The sequence below is a fragment of the Ursus americanus genome, chromosome X, assembly GCF_024610735.1.
Source record: "Ursus americanus isolate L20-20 chromosome X, mUrsAme1.1.p, whole genome shotgun sequence".
Taxonomy (NCBI): Eukaryota; Metazoa; Chordata; class Mammalia; order Carnivora; family Ursidae; genus Ursus; species Ursus americanus.
In genome coordinates, this window is record NC_142164.1 from 48250012 (window position 1) to 48272882 (window position 22871).

A 22871-nucleotide genomic window follows, 5' to 3' on the forward strand; every position below is an offset into this window, starting at 1 on the left:
AATCATTTACTTTCATGAGTCTGTGGGTCAATTAAACACTGGTTGATAGAGATTGGGCTCATCTGGGCAGTTTTTCTGATCTTAAGCTAGTGTTGCTCATGGGTATGGGGGTTGGCTAGGAGTGTCTGATCTAGTCTGGGCCCAGGTAAGGTAGTTTGTTATGCTCAATATCTCTTACCTTTCTCCAGGGAGCAGCAGTGTAGTCCAGAAATATTCTTATGTTGATGTCAAAGCAACAAGAGAGCTTTACAAGCTGAGTGGTACAGAAGCTTTACATAGTTTGATCATGTAATGTCCTATAATGTGCCATCTATTAAAGCAAGCCATAGCGAAACTCAGAATCAAGGGTTGGGGAAATATACTCTCTATCTTTAGTGGGAGAAACTGCGAAGTCACTGGGCAAAAGGACATGTATACAGGATGAGGTAAAGAATTGGGGCCATTAACAGAATCTGAAATATACACTGTTTTGTTTAATTCTCAACACATCCCCAAGAGATAGTATTATAAGCTCCATATTACAAGTAGAAAACTGGAAAATAGGGAGGTTAAGTGACTTGCCCAACTCATAGAGATAATAGGTTACAGAGTTAATGCCAAAGTTCTTGATTTTTGTTGTTCTAATAATTTCCTATGCACATAGTTTAAAAATTTGCAAATGAAATGAGCTGCCAATCCATACACAAATGATACTAGCAGATCAACAATGAACCTATATATATGTATGTATGTATGTATATAGACATTGATTAATAAAAATCATGTACAGTCATTGATTAAGAAAAACAACCACTTGAATCAATGGAGTGACTTTTTTTTTAAAGATTTTATTCATTTATTTGACAGACAGAGACAGCCAGTGAGAGAGGGAACACAAACAGGGGGAGCGGGAGAGGAAGAAGCAGGCTCCCAGCAGAGGAGCCTGATGTGGGGGTTGATCCTAGAATGCCGGGATCACGCCTTGAGCCAAAGGCAGACACTTAACGACTGAGCCACCCAGGTGCCCCATGAAGTGACATTTAAATCATGCTTTAGGTTCTCTCTCTCTTTTTTTTTAATTGAAGTTAGTTCACATACAATGTCACGTTAGTTTTAGGTGTACAACTTCATGATTCAACAACTCTATATATTAAGCTATGCTCACCACAAGTTCTGTCACCATATGTTATTTTACAAGAATTGACTATATATTCTGTATGCTAGACCTTTCATCCCTGTGACATTCATCCCACAACTGGAGGTCTGTATCTCCCACTCTCCTACCCTTTTTTCCCATCCCTCTTCCCCCTAGCCTCCTGCAATCATCAATTTATTTCCTGTATTTATGGATCAGTTCCTGCTTTGTTTATCCATTTGTTTTGTTTTTAGATTCCATGTATAAGTGAAATCATACAGCATTTGTCTTTCTCAGTCTGACTTATTTCACTTAGCATAATACCCTCTAGGTCCATCCATGTTGTCACAAACGGGATGATCTCTATCCTCTATATCCTCACTAACACTTGTTATTTCTTCTTTTTAGTATCAGTCATTCTGGCTGCTATGAAGCAATAGCTTATTGTGGTTTTGACTTGCATTTCCCTGATGATTAGTGATGTTGAACATCTTTTCATGTGTCTGTTGGCCCTTGGTATATCTTCTTAGGAAGAATGCCTCTTCAGGTCCTCTGCCCATTTTTTAATTTATTTTTTAAGATTTTATTTATTTGACACACACTGAGAGAAAGAGAGCACAAGCCGAGGGAGCTGTAGGCAGAGGAAGAGAGAGAAGCAGGCTCTCTGCCAAGCAGGAAGCAGGGAGCCCAATGCCGGACTTGATCCCAGGACCCCTGGGATCATGACCTGAGCTGAAGGCAGCTGCTTAACCAACTGAGCCACACAGGTGCCCTTCCTCTGCCCCTTTTTAATCAGATTATTCATGTTTCTGGTGTTGAGTTGTATAATTTCTTTATATATTTTAGATAGTCACACATTATCAGATATATCATTTGCAAATATTTTCTCCCATTTAGCAGGTTGTCTTTTAATTTCCTTCATGGTGCAAAAGCTTTTTGTTGTTGTTGCTGTTGTTGTTTCAGTAGTTTATTTTTGCTTTTGCTTCCCTTGCCTGAGGAGACATCTAAAAAACATTGCTAAGGCTGATGTCAAAGAGATTACTTTCTATGTTTTCTTTTAGGAGACTTTTGGTTTCAGTTCTCATGTTTAGGTCTTTCATCTATTTTGAACTTATTTTTGCATATTGTGTAAGAAAGTTGTGTTTATTATAGCTTTGTAGTATATTTTGAAATCTGGGATTTTGATACCTCCAGCTTTATTCTCTTTTCTCAAGTTTGGCTATTCAGGGTCTTTTGTGGTTCCATACAAATTTTAGGATTATTTGTTCTAGTTCTGTGAAAAAATTCTACTGATATTTTGGTAAGGATTACATTGATTCTGTACATTGCTTTGGGTAGTATAGACATTTTAACAATATTAATTCTTTTAGTCCATAAATGTGAAATATCCTTACATTTCAATTTCTTTCACCAATTGGTCTTATAGTTTTTAAGTGCAGGTCATTCACTTCCTTTGTTAAGTTTATTCATAGGCATTTTATTCTTTTCAGGGCAATCATGAATGAGATTGTTTTCTTAATCTCTCTTTCTGCCACCTCATTATCAGTGTATAGAAACACAACAGACTTCTGTACCTTAATTTTGTACCTGCAGCTTTACCAAATTCATTACTACTAATAGTTGGTTTTTTTTTTTTTTTTTGGTGGTCTTTAGGTATAGTATCATGTCGTGCAAATAATGATCATTTTACTTTTCCTTACCAATTTGGATACCTTTCATTTCTTTTTCATGTCTGATTGATGCTGCTAGGATTTCTAGTACTTTGTTAAATAGAGGTAGCTAGGGTGGACATCCTTGTCTTGTTTCTAATCTTAGACAAAAACTCCCAGCTTTCACAATCTATATGATGTTACTTGTGGGTTTCTCATGTATGGCTTAATCGTGCTTTAATTTTAAATTGTTCATAAATATAAAATCTCTGTCAGAAAAGTATGTGACAAGATGATTTTGTCCTTCTAAACCTCCCTTATCATCCCAATTGTGAAGAAACAACATAATTAGTTTTCTTTCTCTTTTTTTCTGATTCTGGGCCGAGGGATGGTAAAGAAGTTAAGTTGTAAAAGCAGACTAACCACAATTGTACACATGTACAGACATATTTTGAGAGGGAAAGAAACAGGTTGAGGTAACACATATTATGTAGTTTAAGTTCTCTCAGAAAGTGTATTAATGATAATACTATTATTTATTCAGACATAAATAAAAACATGTTCAAGTTTCCTCCATCCTTAAAAACATGTATAGTAGCAAAAATTTTCCTGACATTCCTTCAACTTACTATTGTATCTTTTTTTTACCTTATAGTTCTCAAATCATATGGTTGTCATGAGAATTAAATGAGGTAATATCTGGTAACCACTTTGAAAAATTCCTGGCATATTAAGTACTTGATAAAAATTCTCTCCTTTGATGATACTGCATTGTTCTGTCTTCTTCCATTTTTTAACATACTAATTCCTCTTCCCAATACCTGTATGTAAGTGTTTTCTCACAGTTTATTTTTATACTTCTATAACCTTTTGTTAATCTTATCTAATAGCATGAGTTTAATTATTATGTTGGTACCAAACACTCTCAAATCTATGTCTGGCCTAACCACTCTCCAAATACCACTCTCTATTTCAATTTAACACACTTTCTTCATTTTCAGTTTTCTAGTGACAGAAAAACTGCTCAGTAGTCTCATCACATAATCCCTTTATATACTTTAAGATTACAACTTTCATGCCTTAGCCATCTTTCTTCTAAACTGAGTACTCCAACCCTTTAAACCTTTTCTTATACAGCCTGTTTTCCATTCCTTTGAAATTCTTTATTATATTTTTCTGTACCCTCCCATATCTCTATATTCTTTTTACACTTTGAAATTCACTCTTTGTAATTCTCAAAAAAAAAAGTTTTCACTAATGTTGATTACAACGAAAATGAATTCTAACCTTGGTTTCTAATCTCATGTGAGGTTTCATTATTTAGGTTGTGGGTAAGAACAGTAATTTTCCTGCTCTGCTTGACTCTAGCTGGGTCTGTTTCAAAAGATAAAAAGGTAAAATTAAATTAATATGAATGACAATATCAAGACCTCAAATTTGAGTTTTATGTACAGCAATTTGTCATTATTAATTCATATCATTCACTGCATGAAAAAAACTAAACAAAATAGAGTCCAGAATTGGGCACATCTAGACTTATTCCATATCCTAGGAGGTCAGCTAAAGGAGTTCTTATGAGGATATGTTGAAGATCATTTTAAACTACAAAAATAAAAACACAGAAGCATAGTGAATGTAAGAATGAATTCAAAATAATCTGGTGTCTTATTTACAAATAAGAAGTAATCAGACACAGGCAGCTTTCTGAAAAATTTGGATATGTAAACTGTTTTATAAAATAGCTAGAAATATGTAGTTTAAAATCCAATTTATCTGATATGAGAATTGCTACCCCAGCTTTCTTTTGAGGTCCATTTGCGTGAAAGATGGTACTCCATCCCCTTACTCTCAGTCTGAATGCATCTTTGGGTTCGAAATGAGTCTCTTATAGACAGCAAATGAATGGGTCATTTCTTTTTATCCAATCTGCAACCCTGTGGCGTTTGAAGCCAGAATTTAAACCATTAATGTTCAGGCTGAGTACTGAGAGATATGCTTTTAATTCTGCCATGTTGTCAGTAAAGTCTTTGTATTGGCTGTGACTTTCTGTTTTGTATCACTCTTGGGGCCTTTTTACTTTTATAGAACCCCCCGTAATACCTCCTGTAGGGCTGGTTTCGTGGTTACGAAATTGGCTAGTGACTGCCGATTCTGAAATGTCTTTATTTCTCCATCAATTCTGAATGACAGCCTTGCTGGATAAAGGATCCTTGGCTGCATGTTTTTCTCTGAAAGAGCTTTAAAAATGCTCCCCCAACCCTTTCTCTCATTCCAGGTCTGTGTAGACAGGTCTGATGTAATTCTGATGCCTTTGCCTTGGTACGTGAGAAATTTCTTTGCCCTGGCCGCTTTCAATACTGTTTCCTTGGATCTCATATTTGCGAATTACACTATGACGTGACGTGGTGTAGGTCTGTCATGGTTGAGCTTGGGAGGGGTCCTCTCTGCCTCTTGGACACGAATTTTTGTTTCCCTTGCTAGATTAGGGAAGTTTTCAGCTACAATTTGTTCAAATATCTCTTCTAGACCTCTGTTTTTCTCCACCCCCTCGGGGATGCCGATGATTCTAACATTGGATCGTTTCGTTGAGTCAGTAATCTCCCGTAGCCAACATTCGTGGGCGTGGATTTTCTTAAGACCATCTTCTATTTTTATTTTTTCCTCTATTAACCCATCCTCCAATTCACTAACCCTTTCCTCCGCTTCCGTGACCCTGGCCGTCAGAGCCTCTAGTTTTGCCTGCATTTGGCTCATAGAATTTTTAATTTCTGTCAAATTCACTCTCATTTCCGCCCTTAGGGATTGTATATTCTCAGTAACATTTTCCTGAATACTTTTTTCAAGTCTACTCATTATCTTGACCATTGTTACTCTGAATTCCATTTCTGATAATTTGGTTACATCCATATCCGTTACTTCTGTGGCAGAGGCCACTGACTCACTGTCTTTTCTTTGCTGGGGGGGGCTTCTCCTTCTTGTCATTCTGATGAAGAGAGGTTGCGGGGTTTCCAGAGCCCAAAATTATTGACTGGGTCCCAGGCCGTGCCCCTTGTTTTATAGGGATCTTAGAGATGTGGGCTTCTTCTTTAAAGATTTTATTTATTTACTTATCTGAGAGAGGGAGACAGACAGTCAGCAAGAACGAAACAGAAGCAGGGGAGTGAGAGAGGAAGACGCAGGCTCCCAGCGGAGGAGCCCGATGAGGGACTCCTTTCCGGAACGCTGGGATCACGCCCTAAGCCGAAGAGAGGCGCTCAATGACGGCGCCACCCAGGCGCCTCCGGTTGTGGGCTTCTTGATTTTTCAGCCTGCCTTCTGTGTTCTGGGGGAGGGGCCTGCCGCGCCGATACTCAGGCAACCCTGTTTGGTTAGAGTCTCCGTGTCCCCTGCGAGGGAGGATGGGGATGGGCACTCTCTGAGCCGGTATTTCCAGGCTTTTGTTCTCTGGCGGTTTTCCCTGGCGGCCGGCTATGCCTCTTCTGAGGGTCAGAGCAGCAGAGGCTGCATTGTCGCAGAACAGAGGGATTGCGGCCCGTTCTCTACTAATGTTCTGGCCACTTTAACTCTGTTACTGTTGGTGCTGCTCAACCCTGCAGCGTCCCGGGATGTGCGCCCCACACCCGGCGTCCCTGCCCTCACTTCCAGGGCCGGCGCGTCTCTGTCCTTTGTGTTTCTAATGCCGCCAGCCACCGGCCGCCCCGCGCGCTCCCGGGTCTCCCGGTCTCAGTCTATGCCCGGTGAGCACACCTCGATTCCGGAGTTTCGTGAGAAGCCTGGTGGCGCGCACACCCAGCTCAGGGTCTCAGTCTGCTGTTTCGCGGGTGCCGACTGCGAGTCCGCCCGCTCCCCCGTGCAGGTGGCCCGCCAGCCGCCAGCCGCCCGTGCGCGCTCCGGGAGTTCCTGGTCTCAGTCTGGATCCCGTGAGCACACCGGGATTCCGGTGTTCCGGGAGATGCCTGGTGGCGCGCACTTTCACGGCTCACCGGTCTCAGTCCGCTCTCTCGCGGGTGCCCTCTGTGAGTCCCCCGCTCTCCCGTGCAGGCGGCTGCCGCTTCCCGGAGCCCAAACGCGGCGGCTCCCTCCCCCTTCCGTTTATCTTCCGATATCCATGCACAGTTTACAGCTCCCCTCTTCGTACCTCAATACTCAGCGCTGGAGATGTTCATTTGTAGAGATCCAGATGCATCATCCTGCGTCTCAGGCTGATTCCGTGGTTATTTAGGCTGGTCTGGTACCTATCCAGCTCAACTCAGGGGACCGGCTGAAAAAGGGGTCCCCTACTCCTCCGCCATCTTCAGAGAGAGTGATGGTGGTATTTTGATAGAGATTGCATTAAATGTGTAGATTGCTTCAGGAAGTATAAGCATTTTAATAATATATTTTTTTCTTCCAATCCCTGGGTGTGGAATGTCTTCACATTTCTGTGTGTCATCCTCAATTTCTTTCATGAGTGTTTTATAATTTTCGGAGTACAAATCTTTCAACTCTTTAATTAGGTCTATTCCTAGGTGTCTTATAGATTTTGGTGCAATTGTAAGTCACATTGATTCCTTGACTTCGCTTTCTGCTGCTTCATTATTGGTGTATAGAAATATAACACATTTCTGTATGTTGATTTTGTATCTTGTGACTTAATTTGTGTATCAGTTCTAGCTGGGTTGTGTTTTTTTGTTTGTTTTTGGGGGGGTTGTTTTTTGTTTTGTTTTGTTTTGTTTTGTTTTGTTTTGTGTTGGTGGAGTCTTTCAGATTTTCTATATAGAATACCATGCCATCTGCAAATAGTGAAAATTTTGCTTCTTCCCTGCAGATTTGGATGTCTTCTATTTCTTTTTTTGTCTGATTGCTCTGACTAGGAATTCCAGTACTATGTTGAATAAAAGTAGTAAGAATAGATTTCCGTCTTTTGTTCCTAACCATAGAGCCAAAACTCTGTTTTTTGCCATAGAGAAAGGTATTAGCTATGGGTTTTTCACAGATAGCCTTTACCATGTTAAGCTATGTTCCCTCCAAACCTGCTTTATTGAGGGTTATTATCATTAATCGATGTTGTACTTTGTCAGATGCTTTTTCTGCTCTACCATAACAATCATATGGTTCTTATCCTTTTTTTAAATTAATGTGATGTATTATACTGATTGATTTGTGAATATTGAACCACCCTTGCTACCCTCAAATAATCCCACCTGATCATAGTGAATAATTTTTTAAATTTATTGTTGGATTCATCTTGCTAATATTTTGTTGATGATTTTTACATGTATATTCATCAGAGATATAGGCTTGTAGTTCTCTTTTTTGTGATGCATTTTTCTGGTTTTGCTATCAGGGTAATACTGGCTTCCTAGAATGAGTTTGGTAGTTTTCTTTCCTTGTCTATTTTTTGGAATAGTTTCAGAAGAATAGATATTAAATCTTCTTTACATTTTTGGTAGAATTTACCTGTGAAGCCATCTGGTCCCAGACTTTTGTTTGTAGGGAGTTTTCTGATTACTGATTCTATGTCTTTGCTGGTTATTGGCCTGTTAAAGCTTTAAATTTCTTCCTGTCTCAGTTTTGGTAGTTAATAAGTTTCTAAGAATTTATCTATTTATTTCAAGTTGTCCAATTTGTTGGCATAATTTTCTAATATTCTCTTATAATTATTTTTATTTTTGTGGTCTTTTTTTTTCTCCTCTCTCATTTGTGATTTTCTTTATTTGGGTCCTTTCTCTTTTCTTTTTAATAAGCCTGGATAAGGGCTTATCAATTTTATTAATTTTTGAAAGAACCAACTCCTGGTTTCATTGATCTGTTTTACTGTTGTTTTGTTTTAGTTTCTATATCATTAATTTGTACTCTAATCTTTATTATTTTCCTCTTTCTTCTGATTTTAAACTTCATGTTTTGTTCCTTTTTAGTCCCTTTAGGTGTAAGATTAGGTTGTTTATTTAGAATTTTTCTTGTTTCTTGATGTAGGCCTGTACAGTTATATACTTCCTCTTAAGACTTCTTTTGCTACATTCTAATGGCTTTGGACCATTGGGTTTTCATTTTCATTTCTTTTCATGTATTTTAAATTTCTTCTTTTATTTCCTGGTTGACCCATTCATTGTTTGGTATCTTATTTATTTATTTTCCATGTATTTATCTTCCATGTATTTTTGTTCTTTCCAGACTTTTTCTTGTGATTTACTTCTAGTTTCATATCATTGTATTCAGAAAAGGTGCATGTTATGAATTCAGTCTCTTTGTATTTGTTGAGTCCTGATAGGTGACCTAATATGTCATCCATTCTGTAGAATGTCTTATGGGCACTTGAAAAGAATGTGTATTCTGCTGGGTTTTTTTTTTTCAAGATTTTATTTATTTGACAGAGAGAGATACAGCAAGAGAGGGGAGGAACACAAGCAGGCAGAGTGGAAGAGGGAGAAGTAGGCTTCCCTCTGAGCAGGGAGCCATCCCTGCTGGATGCGGGGCTCCATCCCAGGACCCTGGGATCATGACCTGAGCCGAAGGCAGACGCTTAACCAACTGAGCCACCCAGGCATCCCTCTTCTTTCTCTCTTTTTTTCATTATCACAGTTTCCTATTACTTTGTCTTCTAGGTCAGTAATTAATTCCTCTGCTTCTTCTAGCCTTCTGTTCATTGCATCATGCCTTTTTCTAATTTCATTTATTGCCTTCTTCATCTCTGACCAATTCCTTTTTAACTCTTTTATCTCCATCTTAAGAGTCTCACTGATGTCTTCCATACATTTTTTAATCCCAGTGAGTATCCATAAATCATTGCTTTCAATACTCCATCAGGAATGTTACTTATATCTGTTTTGCTTAGATCTCTGGCTGTGGTCTTATCTTGTTCTTCCATCTGGAACAAATTCCTCCATCTTGGCATTCTATCTAAGTCACTGCCTTCTTCTCTGTGTTAGAAAAGCTTGTTCTGGGGGCGCCTGGGTGGCACAGCGGTTAAGCGTCTGCCTTCGGCTCAGGGCGTGATCCCGGTGTTATGGGATCAAGCCCCACATCAGGCTCTTCCGCTATGAGCCTGCTTCTTCCTCTCCTGCTCCCCCTGCTTGTGTTCCCTCTCTCGCTGGCTGTCTCTATCTCTGTTGAATAAATAAATAAAATCTTTAAAAAAAAAAAAAAAAAAGAAAAGCTTGTTCTGTTCCTGAAAGTAATAGCCTTATCAAGAAGAGTTCATGTAGTGCCCAGGGACTGGCACTTCAAAGAGTGCCTGCAGTGTTTATTGCATGAACTCTGCTGCTGTGCTTTGGCTGCTCTATCTTTCAGGCCAGTCATCTGCAGAGTCTCCCTGGTTTGTTGTATGCAGTGTTTTTATCCTGGTCTGAATGTAGCAAGTTTTAATGAGGTGTGCTTTGGTCTGCTTTGTGAAATGAGACCTGTCACCATCTCCACCAGAACTAATGCCCTGCAAAACTTTCTGGTCAGGAGATTTGGTACAGGCAATGGTTTGTGCTGCTCTTCTGTAGGAGCTGCCTGCCAACCTGAGTCTGAGGTGAGCGTGAAGGAGAAGGGCAGTCCCACTGGTGCACAAAGCTGTGGGGCTTGGTATAGGCAAGTTAGGTAGCCAGTGTTGAACTGTGCTGCTTCCCACAGGTGACTCTGTGTTTATGCTGTGTGGTGGGGGAGGAAATGGTTCCAGCCAGCTCCTTTGTCCCCAGAGAGGTGTGTCTGTGAGTGCTCCATCTCAGGGACATGCTCTGAGATGAACAAATCATCTCTCCATTATGTGCCCCAGGTGTTCCTCAGATTGTTGTTTCCAAGCGCTATGTCCCCAGAGAGTTTGCCTGCCTTCTCTCCAAGAGCAGCACAAGGTCTTCCAGGCTGTATCCCATCCAGGCTTGCTGACCTTTAAAACTTCAGGCCATAGGCCCCACTTACTGCAAGAACTTGTGAGATTAAGCTCCTCTTGGTTTTCAAGGCAATGGCTTTGGACACCTTCTTGTGTGTTCCTCTGTGTGCTCCTCTCTCTCTGGTCCCTCCCTATGACCATGGCTCCCTCTCCTCCATAGCAGCTAACATCCATTTCTCACCCAAACCACATCTCCATTCTTCCTACCTTCTTTGATGTGGTCTCTTCTCTCTCTTTAGTTGTGGAATTTGTTCTGTCTTCAAGTCAATTTCTGGGATATTTAGAATGATTTTATAGTCACTAGTTGTACTTGTTGAATGCGGTGAGCCCAGAGTCCTCCTACTCCATCACCATCTACCTAGCTTTCAAAACTTGGAGTTACATTTTAAAGTATCAGGCCCAGAAGCTTGTACTGGGGCAGAAGTTAAAGAGTGTAGAGGAGTTAAGATGGTGGAGGAGTAGGGGTCTCCTTTTTCAGCTGGTCCCCTGAATCGAGATGGATAGGTACCAGACCATCCTGAATACCCACGGAATCAGCCTGAGATGCAGGAAGATACATCTGGATCTCTACAAATGAACATCTCCAGCACTGAGTATTGAGGTACGAAGCGGGGAGCCATAAATCTGCGCACAGATATCGGAAGATAAATGGAAGGGGGAGGGAGCCTCCATGTTCAGGCACCGAGAAGCGGTAGTCACCTGTACTGGGGAGCGGGCTGACTCGCGGACCGGCACCCACGAGAGAGCAGACAGAAACCATGAGCCTGGGAATGGTCGCCACCAGTCTGAAAACTGAAGCTCCGGAGTGGGCGCGAACCACACTGAAATGGAGCTCCGGAGCACACAGGGGCGGCTGGCGGTTGGCGGTGTTAGAAACACAAAGGACAGAGATGTGCCGGCCCTGGAAGTGAGGGCTGGGATGCCGGCTGTGGGGCGCACATTCCAGGACGCTGTAGGGTTAAGCAGCACCAACAGAAACAGAGTTAAAGTGGCCAGAGGAGCTCAGTGGAGAGCGGTCTGTGATCTCTCTGATCTGAGACAGAGGCCGGGATTCGGCCACTGCTGCTCTGACTCTCAGAAGAGGCAGAGCAAACCGCCAGGGAAAGCCACCAGAGAACAAAAGCCCTGAAATACCGGCTCACATTGTGCCCATCCCCATCCCCCCTCTCAGGGGACATGGAGACTCTACCCACACAGGGTTGCCTGAGTACCAGTGCGTCAGGCCCCTCCCCCAGAATGCAGGCTGAAAAATCAAGAAGCCCACATCCTTAAGGTCCCTATAAAACAAGTGCACATTGCATGGGTCCTGGTCAATAATTTGGGCTCTGGACAACCCCACAACCTCTCCTTATCAGAATGACAAGAAGAAGAAATCCCCCCCAGCAAAGAAAAGACAATGAGTCTGTGGCCTCTGCCACAGAACTGACAGATAGGGATTTAACCAAATTGTCAGAAATGGAGATCAGAGTAACAATGGTCAAGATGATGTGTAGACTTGAAAAAAATATTAAAGAAAATATTAATGAGAGTATAGAATCTCTAAGGGTGGAAATGTGAGCAAATCTGACAGAAACTAAAAATGCTATGAATCAATTGCAGTCAAAACTAGATGCTGTGACAGCCAGGGTGAATGAGGCAGAAGAACAAATTAGTGAACTGGAGGATGAGATGGTAGAAGAGAAAGCTAAAACAGAAACTTGGCTCCAAAAAATCCAATCTCAAGAATGTAGGTTACGGGAGATTACTGACTCAATGAAACATTCCAATCTCAGAATCATCGGCATCTACGAGGGGGTGGAGAAAGAGAGAGGTCTAGAAGAGATATTTGAAAAAATTGTAGCTGAAAACTTCCCTAATCTAGCAAGGGAAACAAACATTCGTGTCCAAGAGACAGAGAGGACCCTTCCCAAGCTCAACCATGACAAACCTACGCCACGTCACGTCATAGTGCATTTCGCAAATATTAGATCCAAGGATACAGTATTGAAAGGGGCCAGGGCAAAGAAATTTCTCACGTACCAAGGCAAAGGCATCACAATTACGTCAGACCTGTCTACATAGACCTGGAATGAGAGAAAGGGTTGGGGGAGCATTTTTAAAGCTCTTTCAGAGAAAAACATGCAGCCAAGGATCCTTTATCCAGCAAGGCTGTCATTCAGAATTGATGGAGAAATAGAAACCTTCCAGAATCGCCAGTCACTGACCAATTTCGTAACCACGAAACCAGCCCTACAGGAGATATGAAGGGGGGGTTCTATAAAAGTAAAAAGGCCCCAAGAGTGATACAGAACAGAAAGTTACAAACTATAGAAACAAAGACTTTACAGACAACATGACATCATTAAAATCATATCTCTCAATAACCACTCTCATTGTGAATGGACTAAATATGCCCATTAAATGTCACAGGGTTGCAGATTGGATAAAAAGACATGACCCATACATATGCTGTCTACAAGAGACTCATCTTGAACCTAAAGATACATCCAGACTGAAAGTGAAGGGATGGAAAACCATTCTTCATGCCAATGGACCTCAAAAGAAAGCTGGGGCAGCAACTATCATATCAGACAGATAAGATTTTAAACTAAAGACTGTTGTCAGAGATACAGAAAGATACTATATTATTCTTAAAGGATGTAACCAACAAGTGGATATGAAAATTGTAAATATCTATGTCCCAAACAGGGGAGCAGCTAGATACACTGGCCAACTCTTAACCTGAATAAAGAGACATATAGGTAATAAGACGTTAACAGTAGGGGACGTCAACACTCTGCTCTCAGCAATAGACAGATCACTTAGGCAGAAAATCAACAAAGAAACAAGAGCTTTGAATGATATACTGGACCAGATGGACCTCATAGATATATATAGAACACTACAGCCCAGAACAACACAATACCCATTTTTTCAAATGCACATGGAACTTTCTACAAAATAGACCACATACTAGGTCACAAAACAGGTCTCAACCGATACCAAAAGACTGAAATTATTCCCTGCATATTCTCAGAGCACAATGCTGTGAAACTGGACCTCAATCACAAGGAAAAATTTGGAAGAAACTCAAACACTTGGAAACTAAAAACCATCCTCTCAAGAATGACTGGGTAAACCAGGAAATTAAAAATGAATTTAAACAATTTATGGAGACCAACGAGAATGAAAACACATCCATCCAAAACCTATGGGACACTGCAAAGGCGGTCCTAAGGGGAAAATACATAGCCATCCAAGCCTCACTCAAAAGAATAGAAAAATCTAAAATGCAGTTTTTATATTCTCACCTCAAGACGCTGGAGCTTCTTCTAGAACAGGCCTAACCCACGCACGAGAAGGCAGGTGATCAAGATTAGAGCAGAGATCAATGAATTAGAAACCAGGAGCACAGTAGAGCATATCAACAGAACTAAAAACTGGTTCTTTGAAGGAATAAATAAGATCGATAAGCCACTGGCCAGACTTAGTCAAAAGAATAGAGAAAGGACCCAAATTAATAAAATGATGAATGAAAGGGGAGAGATCACAACCAACACCAATGAAATAGGATCATTAGAAACTTTTATCAACAATTTTTGCCAATTAATTAAACAACTTGGAAGAAATGGATGCCTTCCTGGAAAACTATAAACTACCAAGACTGAAACAGGAAGAATGGATTATTTAAACAGACCAATTAATTATGAAGAGATTGAAGCAGTGATCAAAAACCTCCCCAAAAACAAGAGTCCAGGGCCTGACGGATTCCCCGGGGAATTCCACCAAACGTTCAAAGAAGAAATAATACCTATTTTCCTAAAGCTGTTTCAAAAAATAGAAACAGAAGGAAAACTACCAAACTCATTCTATGAGGCCAGTATTACCTTGATCCCCAAACCAGGCAGAGACCCCATCAAAATGTAGAATTACAGACCGATTTTCCCGATGAACATGGCTGCCAAAATTCTCAACAAGATCCTAGCTAATAGGATCCAACAGTACATTAAAAGGATTATCCATCAAGACCAAGTGGGATTCATCCCTGGGATGCAAGGGTGGTTCAACATTCGCAAATCAATCAGTGTATAGATCATATCAACCAGAAAAGAGTCAAGAACCATATGATCCTCTCAATTGATGAAGAAAAAGCATTTGACAAAATACAGCATCCTTTCCTGATTAAAACCCTTCAGAGTGTAGGGATAGAGGGTATATTCCTCAGTCTCATAAAAACCATCTATGAAAAGCCTACAGCAAATATCATTCTCAATGGGGAAAAGCTGGAAGCCTTTCCCGTAAGATCAGGAACAAGACAAGGATGCCCACTCTCACCACTATTATTCAACATAGTACTAGAAATCCTTGCAACAGCAATCAGACCACAAAAAGGGATAAAAGTTATCCAAATCGGCAAAGAAGTCAAACTGTCTCCCTTCGCAGATGATATGATACTCTATATGGAAAACCCAAAAGAATCCACTCCTAAACTATTACAAGTTATAGAGCAATTCAGTAGTGTGGCGGGATACAAAATCAATGCTCAGAAATCAGTTGCATTTCTATACACAAATAATGAAACTGAAGAAAGAGAAATTAGGGAATCCATCCCATTTACAACAGCACCAAAAACCATACGTTACCTTGGAATTAACTTAACCAGAGACGTAAAGGACCTATATTCTAGAAACTACAAATCACTCTTGAAAGGCATTGAGGAAGACACAAAAAGATAGAAAAATATTCCATGCTCATGGATCGGAAGAATTAACATAGTTAAAATGTCCATTCTATCCAGAGCAATCTACACTTTCAATGCTATCCCGATCAAAATACCAATGACATTTTTCAAAGAACTGGAACAAATAGTCCTTAAATTTGTATGGAACCAGAAAAGGCTCCGAATCGCCAAGGAATTGTTGAAAAGGAAAGACAAAGCTGGGGGCATCACAATGCCGGATTTTGAGCTGTACTACAAAGCTGTGATCACAAAGACAGCATGGTACTGGCACAAAAACAGACACATAGACCAATGGAACAGAATAGAGAACCCAGAAATGGACCCTCGGCTCTTTGGGCAACTAATCTTTGATAAAGCAGGAAAAAACTTCCAGTGGAAAAAAGACAGTCTCTTCAATAAATGGTGCTGGGAAAATTAGACAGCTATATGCAAAAGAATGAAACTTGACCACTCTCTCACACCATACAGAAAGATCAACTCTACATGGATGAAAGACCTCAATGTGAGACAGGAATCCATCAAAATCCTAGAGGAGAACAAAAGCAGCAACCTTTTGACATCGGCCACAGCAACTTTTTTCATGACACCTCTCCAAAGGCAAGAGAAACAAAAGAAAATATGAACTTGTGGGACTTCATCGAGATCAAAAGCTTCTGCACAGCCAAGGAAACAGTCAAAAAAATGATGAGGCAGCCCACGGAATGGGAGAAGATATTTGCAAATGACACTACAGATAAAAGACTGGTATCCAAGATCTACAAAGAACTTCTCAAACTCAATACATGGGAAACAAATAATCAAATAAAATATGGGCAGAAGATATGAACAGACACTTTTCCAATGAAGACATACAAATGGTCAACAGACACATGCAAAAATGTTCAAAATCATTAGCCATCAGGGAAATTCAAATCAAAACCACATTGCGATACCACCTTATGCCAGTTAGAATGGCAAAAATTGATAAGGTAGGAAACAACAAATGTTGGAGAGGATGTGGAGAAAGGGGATCCCTCCTACATTGTTGGTGGGAATGCAAGTTGGTACAACCACTTTGGAAAACAGTGTGGAGGTCCCTTAGAAAGTTAAAAATTGAGCTACCCTATGTCCCAGCCATTGCACTACTGGGGATTTACCCCAAAGATACAGACGTAGTGAAGAGAAGGACCATATGCACCCCAATGTTCATAGCAGCATTGTCCAGAATAGCTAAATTGTGGAAGGAACCGAGATGCCCTTCAACAGATGACTGGATTAAGAAGATGTATTCCATATATACAATATTCCAGCCATCAGAGAGAACTATTATACAACATTTGCAGCAACATGGACGGGAGTGGAGGAGATTATGCTAAGTGAAATATGTCAAGCACAGAAGACAATTATCATATGGTTTCACTCATTTATGAAACATAGGAAATAGGAAGATCGGTAGGAGAAGGAAGGGAAGAATGAAGGGGGGGATAAACAAAGGGGGAATGAACCATGGGAGACTGTGGACTCTGGTAAACAAACTGAGGGTTTCAGAGGGGAGAGGGGTGGGGGATTGGGATAGGCCGGTAATGGGTATTAAGGAGGGCACATATTGCATGGTGTACTGGGTGTTATATGCAAATAATGAATCATGGAACATTGCATCAACAACTGGGGATGTACTGTATGGTGATTAATATAACAAAATAAAAATTAAAAAAAGTTAAGTGAGTAAAAAATAAAGATAATATCAGCATATATGCATAACTATGAAGTAATACTATACATGTACTTAGAGATGTTTCTTTCCACACTGAAATGTTGAAAAGATATTTGTAATGCTGCCAGATTTTATTTTGCTTGATTTATCTGATACTCTGTTGACTTAAAACTGGAATATCTGGTTTTATCACATATTTCATTCAAAAATGTCACACATTCTTCTTAGCTCCCTCATCCTTAACCCATTTTTTTTCCACATCCCACATTCTAATAGTGTCCTGTTTGGGAAAACAAATTCCTAATCACGGAGGATTTAAAATAGTCACATTTTTTTTTTAGTTTCAGATATTGAAAGATCACAGGTTTCTAAGTGTGTCTACTATTTACTAAGGTGTTTCAAGAGGATACTAGTATTAATCAAACAGTACTTTAGACTACAAGTGTGGGTCATCTACCAAGCACTCTCTCAACACTCACCAAAATTTTCATTGTCTGTGCAACTCTCTGCATTATGAATAAAGTAAATGTGACAAGTGTAGGGCTCTGGGATGAAGTAATCTAAACTCTTCAGATAATTTTACATGTGAAAAATAGATAAGGGTTTCATAAGAAAAATGCAATAGTGCACAGAGATGAATTGTTTGCAACACAGAAGACAGAATTTGAAATCAAATGTCTCTTAGTCTCTTCAGGCTGCTATAACAGAATGCTTCACATTGCTATAACAGAATACCACACAATAGAAAACTTATGTCACACATTTCTGGAGGCTGGAAGTTCAAGATTAACGTACCAGCAGGTTTAGAGTATGGCAAAGACCCACTTTCTGGTTCATAGATAGCTATCTTCTTGCTGTGTCCTCAGAAGGTGGAAAGGGCAAGGGAGAACTCTGGGGTCTCTTTTTTAAGAATACTAATCCCATTCATGAGTATTCCAACCTCAGGACCTAATCACCTCCCAAAGGCCCCCAACTTAATACCATCACATTGGAAATTAGGTTTCAACATATAAATTTTGGGGGAACATAAATATTCGGTCTATAACAACATGTTTGGTTGTTATTGAAGAAGATTCTACCAGGTGAGCATGTTTTTGTTGTTGTTGTTTTTTTTTTGGGGGGGGGGTCATGGCAAAGAAGGCACAAAGCCATTGTAATAAAATTCTTTCATAGAAGAAAGGAATGGCCAAAGACAGAGGATGACATAATGTGTTTCTGAAAGGAATTAACCAAGTATTCAAAAGACATAGGTCAGGTAACTATACTACCCAGAATCCAGAGAAACTCATGATGAAGATAAACAACTGAGAAAAAGGGTGTCAATCTCAGGTCAGAAATGATGGTGTTCTTTCGATCTACTCAATCTATACTCCAGCTCATCTGACATGTAAATCAAGGTTGTTTTCATTTATTATTACAATTTTGAGTGCACATCTTATCATAACAAATTTAAAAACAATCTCTAAGTGAATTAATTGCTCCCAGAAGTGATTATCTTTTAGTAAAAAGAGGCCAAAGAATAACAGAGGGGCAGTGGAAAGAGATCAAAATAACAGATCACTGCTTGAGAGATTCAACAGCATTTACTGGCAGAAGTATTAAGACTTGCCAGCAGTCAGATTTTTCAGTCGGCCTTTCAAAATACACTTGAATTGAAGCCAAAATGTTGGCTTGTGCTATATAATCATCTGACTCTGAAGCTGTTCAGAAATAACCTTTACCTGAAGTATACAGTCATAGAGATAGCACAGATAACTATTCTGCAGTTAGATGAGAGAATTATTTCACCACTGGATTATATCTTCCTCTTTTTAAAATTAACTACATATGTCTGTTATGCAAATACAGTGTCAAGTGCTGGAAATAATATCCTTGTATAAAAGTATTCACTTCTAACTACATTGTGATCTGCAGGTGCTCAGTAGAAACCTCTGCCATTGTCTCAAGGCATTGTCTGTCAATCCAACTTAATGATCATAAGGATCTTTCTCTGACTCTAAGGATCAGAGGTTCATTCAAGCAGATATCCTGTAAGGAGGCTTCTTAGTTTGCAGCAGAAGATCTGTGCCCAAGGGTCCTTTCATTATACCTATTTAACACAAAATATAAAATATAAAACACAAAATATAAAACCAAAATTCTGCTACCTTTCGTGATAACAAAGAGAGATGATTTTTTAAATTTATAAGTGAATGTCTCAGCTGTGAGATTACAATCCATTAAAACTGTGGAAGTACTTACTTTAAAACTTGGTACAGTACTAGGCACCCAATGGGCACTCAAGAAATATTAAAATGTTTCTGATGATGGTACTTTGGGTTTAAGAGGCCACAAATTGTTTCTTTGAGCACTCAAAATTTATTTGAAGAGCTATATATTTTGCAAAATGCTTGTCCAAATCTGGTTAAAACTCATTCAGCAACTTGTGGCAGGTACCCTTGGAGCCCCTGTAGTCTCATAAACTACCAATGTACATGATGACCATATTTTGTTTCTAAATGAGACTTGCAATTATTTCAGAAGTATAGCTATTCTTTGGATAGAAAAACAAATGTTTACTTGTTTATTATGAGCTTAATAAAGTCTCCTTTTACACATATTCATTTTTTCACAGCTAAAGTATTTTCCAGTTTTGTCTCAGAAAAATGACTAATAATAGTGAGACAGTGTCCCATATTCTGAAGAGTTAAAGTACATTACCTAGTGCCCTAATTGTTCCAGCCTTATTACCTAAGAGGTACTGCAGGTAATGTTACTCCCATTTAAAGATGGAATAGCTAAGTCTGAAAATAGCTGGTGGTGATTTTACAGGTTGAGAACTGTCACAATTTAAATGTAAAAATGAGGGTATCTTTATAGATCTTGATAGACAGAAGGGAAAATTCTGAAAAATTTAATGGTACTCTGGGTAAATCAATGTTATTTCACTTAGCACTTTAGCAACTATGCAATTCTGCATAAAACAGACTGGTATTCTCAACAAGGAGGGTATGGTTTCCCCATGGGACAGTTAGAAATGTGTAGGGGCATATTTGTTGTCATAATGAGTGGGAGCAGCACTGATATTTATTGAACAGGAACCAGAGGTTGTAGACACTCTGCAATGTGCAAGATAATCCTGCACTTAACAAAATCATTTCATGACATGGGAGTTGTGGGAGTATGCAAATGAGTCATTGTAATGAAATTGGGAGTATAGAAGAGATGAAGTTATTAGTAATGACAAGGACCAACAAGTGACAATGTCTGTGGAATTGAGGATTACTGAGGAAGCCAGTGTTCAGAACCTACCTTGATTCTTATTATGGAGAATAGAACATCTAGAGGAAGCAGTGTCTTAGCCCCAGTATGAGTTTCACTTTCAACCCATCAATAGTGTTTAGAATACTTGGAGAAGCTGAAGTCATTCCCAATACTCAGACCCCTATTGAACAATGAGATGGGATAAAAATTATGAGAAGGTGTGATCGTAGTTCCAGTGTACAAAGCCCATTATTAATGCCTTTTGGAAGAGAAGAATAATTTGAAGATTTGTGTGGATCCGCCTTGGCTTCTGTTTATAGAGTTGAAGATGCCTTCTGGGGAAACCAGGTATTGTCCCAAATGTTCAGGTCCTCTTTTTATCCCCATCAATGGTGAGTTCATCCAATAACATGGGTTTAAGTGCCATTTATGTGACTAAGGCTCAAGTTTTTAACAACAGCTCAGACTTTTTCTCTGAAAACCGTACTTTTATTTCCAATTGCCTATCAACATCTCTACTTAGATACCTAAAAGACATTTTTTTTTTTGTTTTGTTTTATAATAATTTTTTATTATGTCTTGTTAGTCACCATACAGTACATCCCTAGTTTTTGATGTAAAGTTCCATGATTCATTACTTGAAGTATCTTCAAAACTGAACTCAGATAACCTTCTTATCCTGCACTACAAAAGCTACAATCTTTCCCTTATTAGTAAATGGAAAATTTTACTATCTAGAGGCTCAGGCTAAAAACTTGGAAACCACTCTTTGTCCCTCTATTTATCTCATATTCCATATCCAATTCATCAGGAAATACTGTTGGCTCTTTAAAAATCCAAATCCAACCATTTCTCATCATCTCTAGAGCTAAACATTTGTTATAGCAACAAAAGTTTCTTGCCTGGTTTATTACAATAACTTCCTTTTTTAAAATTTAAATTCAATTAGCCAACATATAAGTACATCATTAGTTTCAGATATAGAGTTCAGTAATTTATCAGTTGTATAAAACACCAAACACTCATCACATCACATACCCTCCTTAATGCCATCACCCAATTACCCCATCCCTCCACCCACCTCCCCTCTGGCAACTCTCAGTTTGTTTCCTATAGTTAAGAGTCTCTCATGTTTTTTCTCCCTCTCTAATGACTTCCCATTCAGTTTTTCCTCCCTTCCCCTATGATCCTCGGCACTGTTTCTTTTTTTTTTTTTTAAGATTTTATTTATTTATTCGACAGAGATAGAGACAGCCAGCGAGAGAGGGAACACAAGCAGGGGGAGTGGGAGAGGAAGAAGCAGGCTCCCAGCGGAGGAGCCTGATGTGGGGCTCGATCCCATAACGCCAGGATCACGCCCTGAGCCGAAGGCAGACGCTTAACCGCTGTGCCACCCAGGCGCCCCTCTCTGCACTGTTTCTTATATTCCACCTATGAATGAAACCATATGATAATTGTATTTCTCTGATTGATTTATTTCGCTCAGCATAATGCCCTCCAGTTCCATCCTTGTCAATGTAAATGGTAAGTATTCATCCTTTCTGATGGCTGAGTAATAATGTGTGTGTGTGTATGTATATATGTGTGTGTGTGTGTGTGTGTATCACATCTTCATCCATCTATCAATGGACATCTCATCTCTTTCTGCATTTTGACTATTGTAGACATTGCTACTATGAACATTGGGGCTCAGGTGCCCTTTTAGATCACTACAGTTGTATCTTCAGGATAAATACCTCATAGAGCAACTGCTGGGTCATAGAGTAGATCTATTTTTAACTTCTTGAGGAAACTCCATACTGTATTCTAGAGCAGTTGTACCAGCTTACAGTCTCATCAACAGTGTAAGAGGGTTCCCCTTTCTCCACATCCTCACCAACATTCATTGTTTCCTGTCTTGTTAATTTTAGCCATTCTGACTGGTGTGAGGTGGTATCTCATTGTGGTTTTGATTTATACTTTCCTGATGCCAAGTGATGTGGAGCATTTTTTTTTTTCCTGTTTGGCCATTTGTATGTCTTCTTTTGAGAAATGTCTGTTCATGACTTCTGCTCATTTCTTAACTGGATTATTTGTTTTTTGGGTGTTGAGTTGAAGAGTTCTTTATACATCCTTGATACTAGTGCTTTGTCTGATATGCCATTTGCAAATATCTTCTCCCATTCCATAGGTTGCCTTTTAGTTTTGTTGACTCTTTCCTTTGCTATGCATAAGTTTTTTGTCTTGATGAAGTCCCAATAGTTCATTTTTGCTTTTGTTTCCCTTGCAAGAAGTTGCTGCAGCTGAGGTTGAAGAGGTAGCTGCCTGTGTGCTCCTTTAGGATATTGATAGATTCCTGTCTCACATTCATCAATTTTGAGTTTATCTTTGAGTATTGTGTAAGAAAATGGTCCAGTTTCATTCTCATACATGTGGCTGTCCAATTTTCCCAATACCATTTGTTGAAGAGACTGTCCTTTTTCCATTGGATATTCTTTCCTGCTTTGTCAAACATTAGTTGACCATGGAGTTGAGGGTCCACTTCTGGGTTTTCTATTGTGTTCCATCAATCTATGTGTCTCTTTTTGTGCCAGTAACATACTGTGTTGATGATTAAAGCT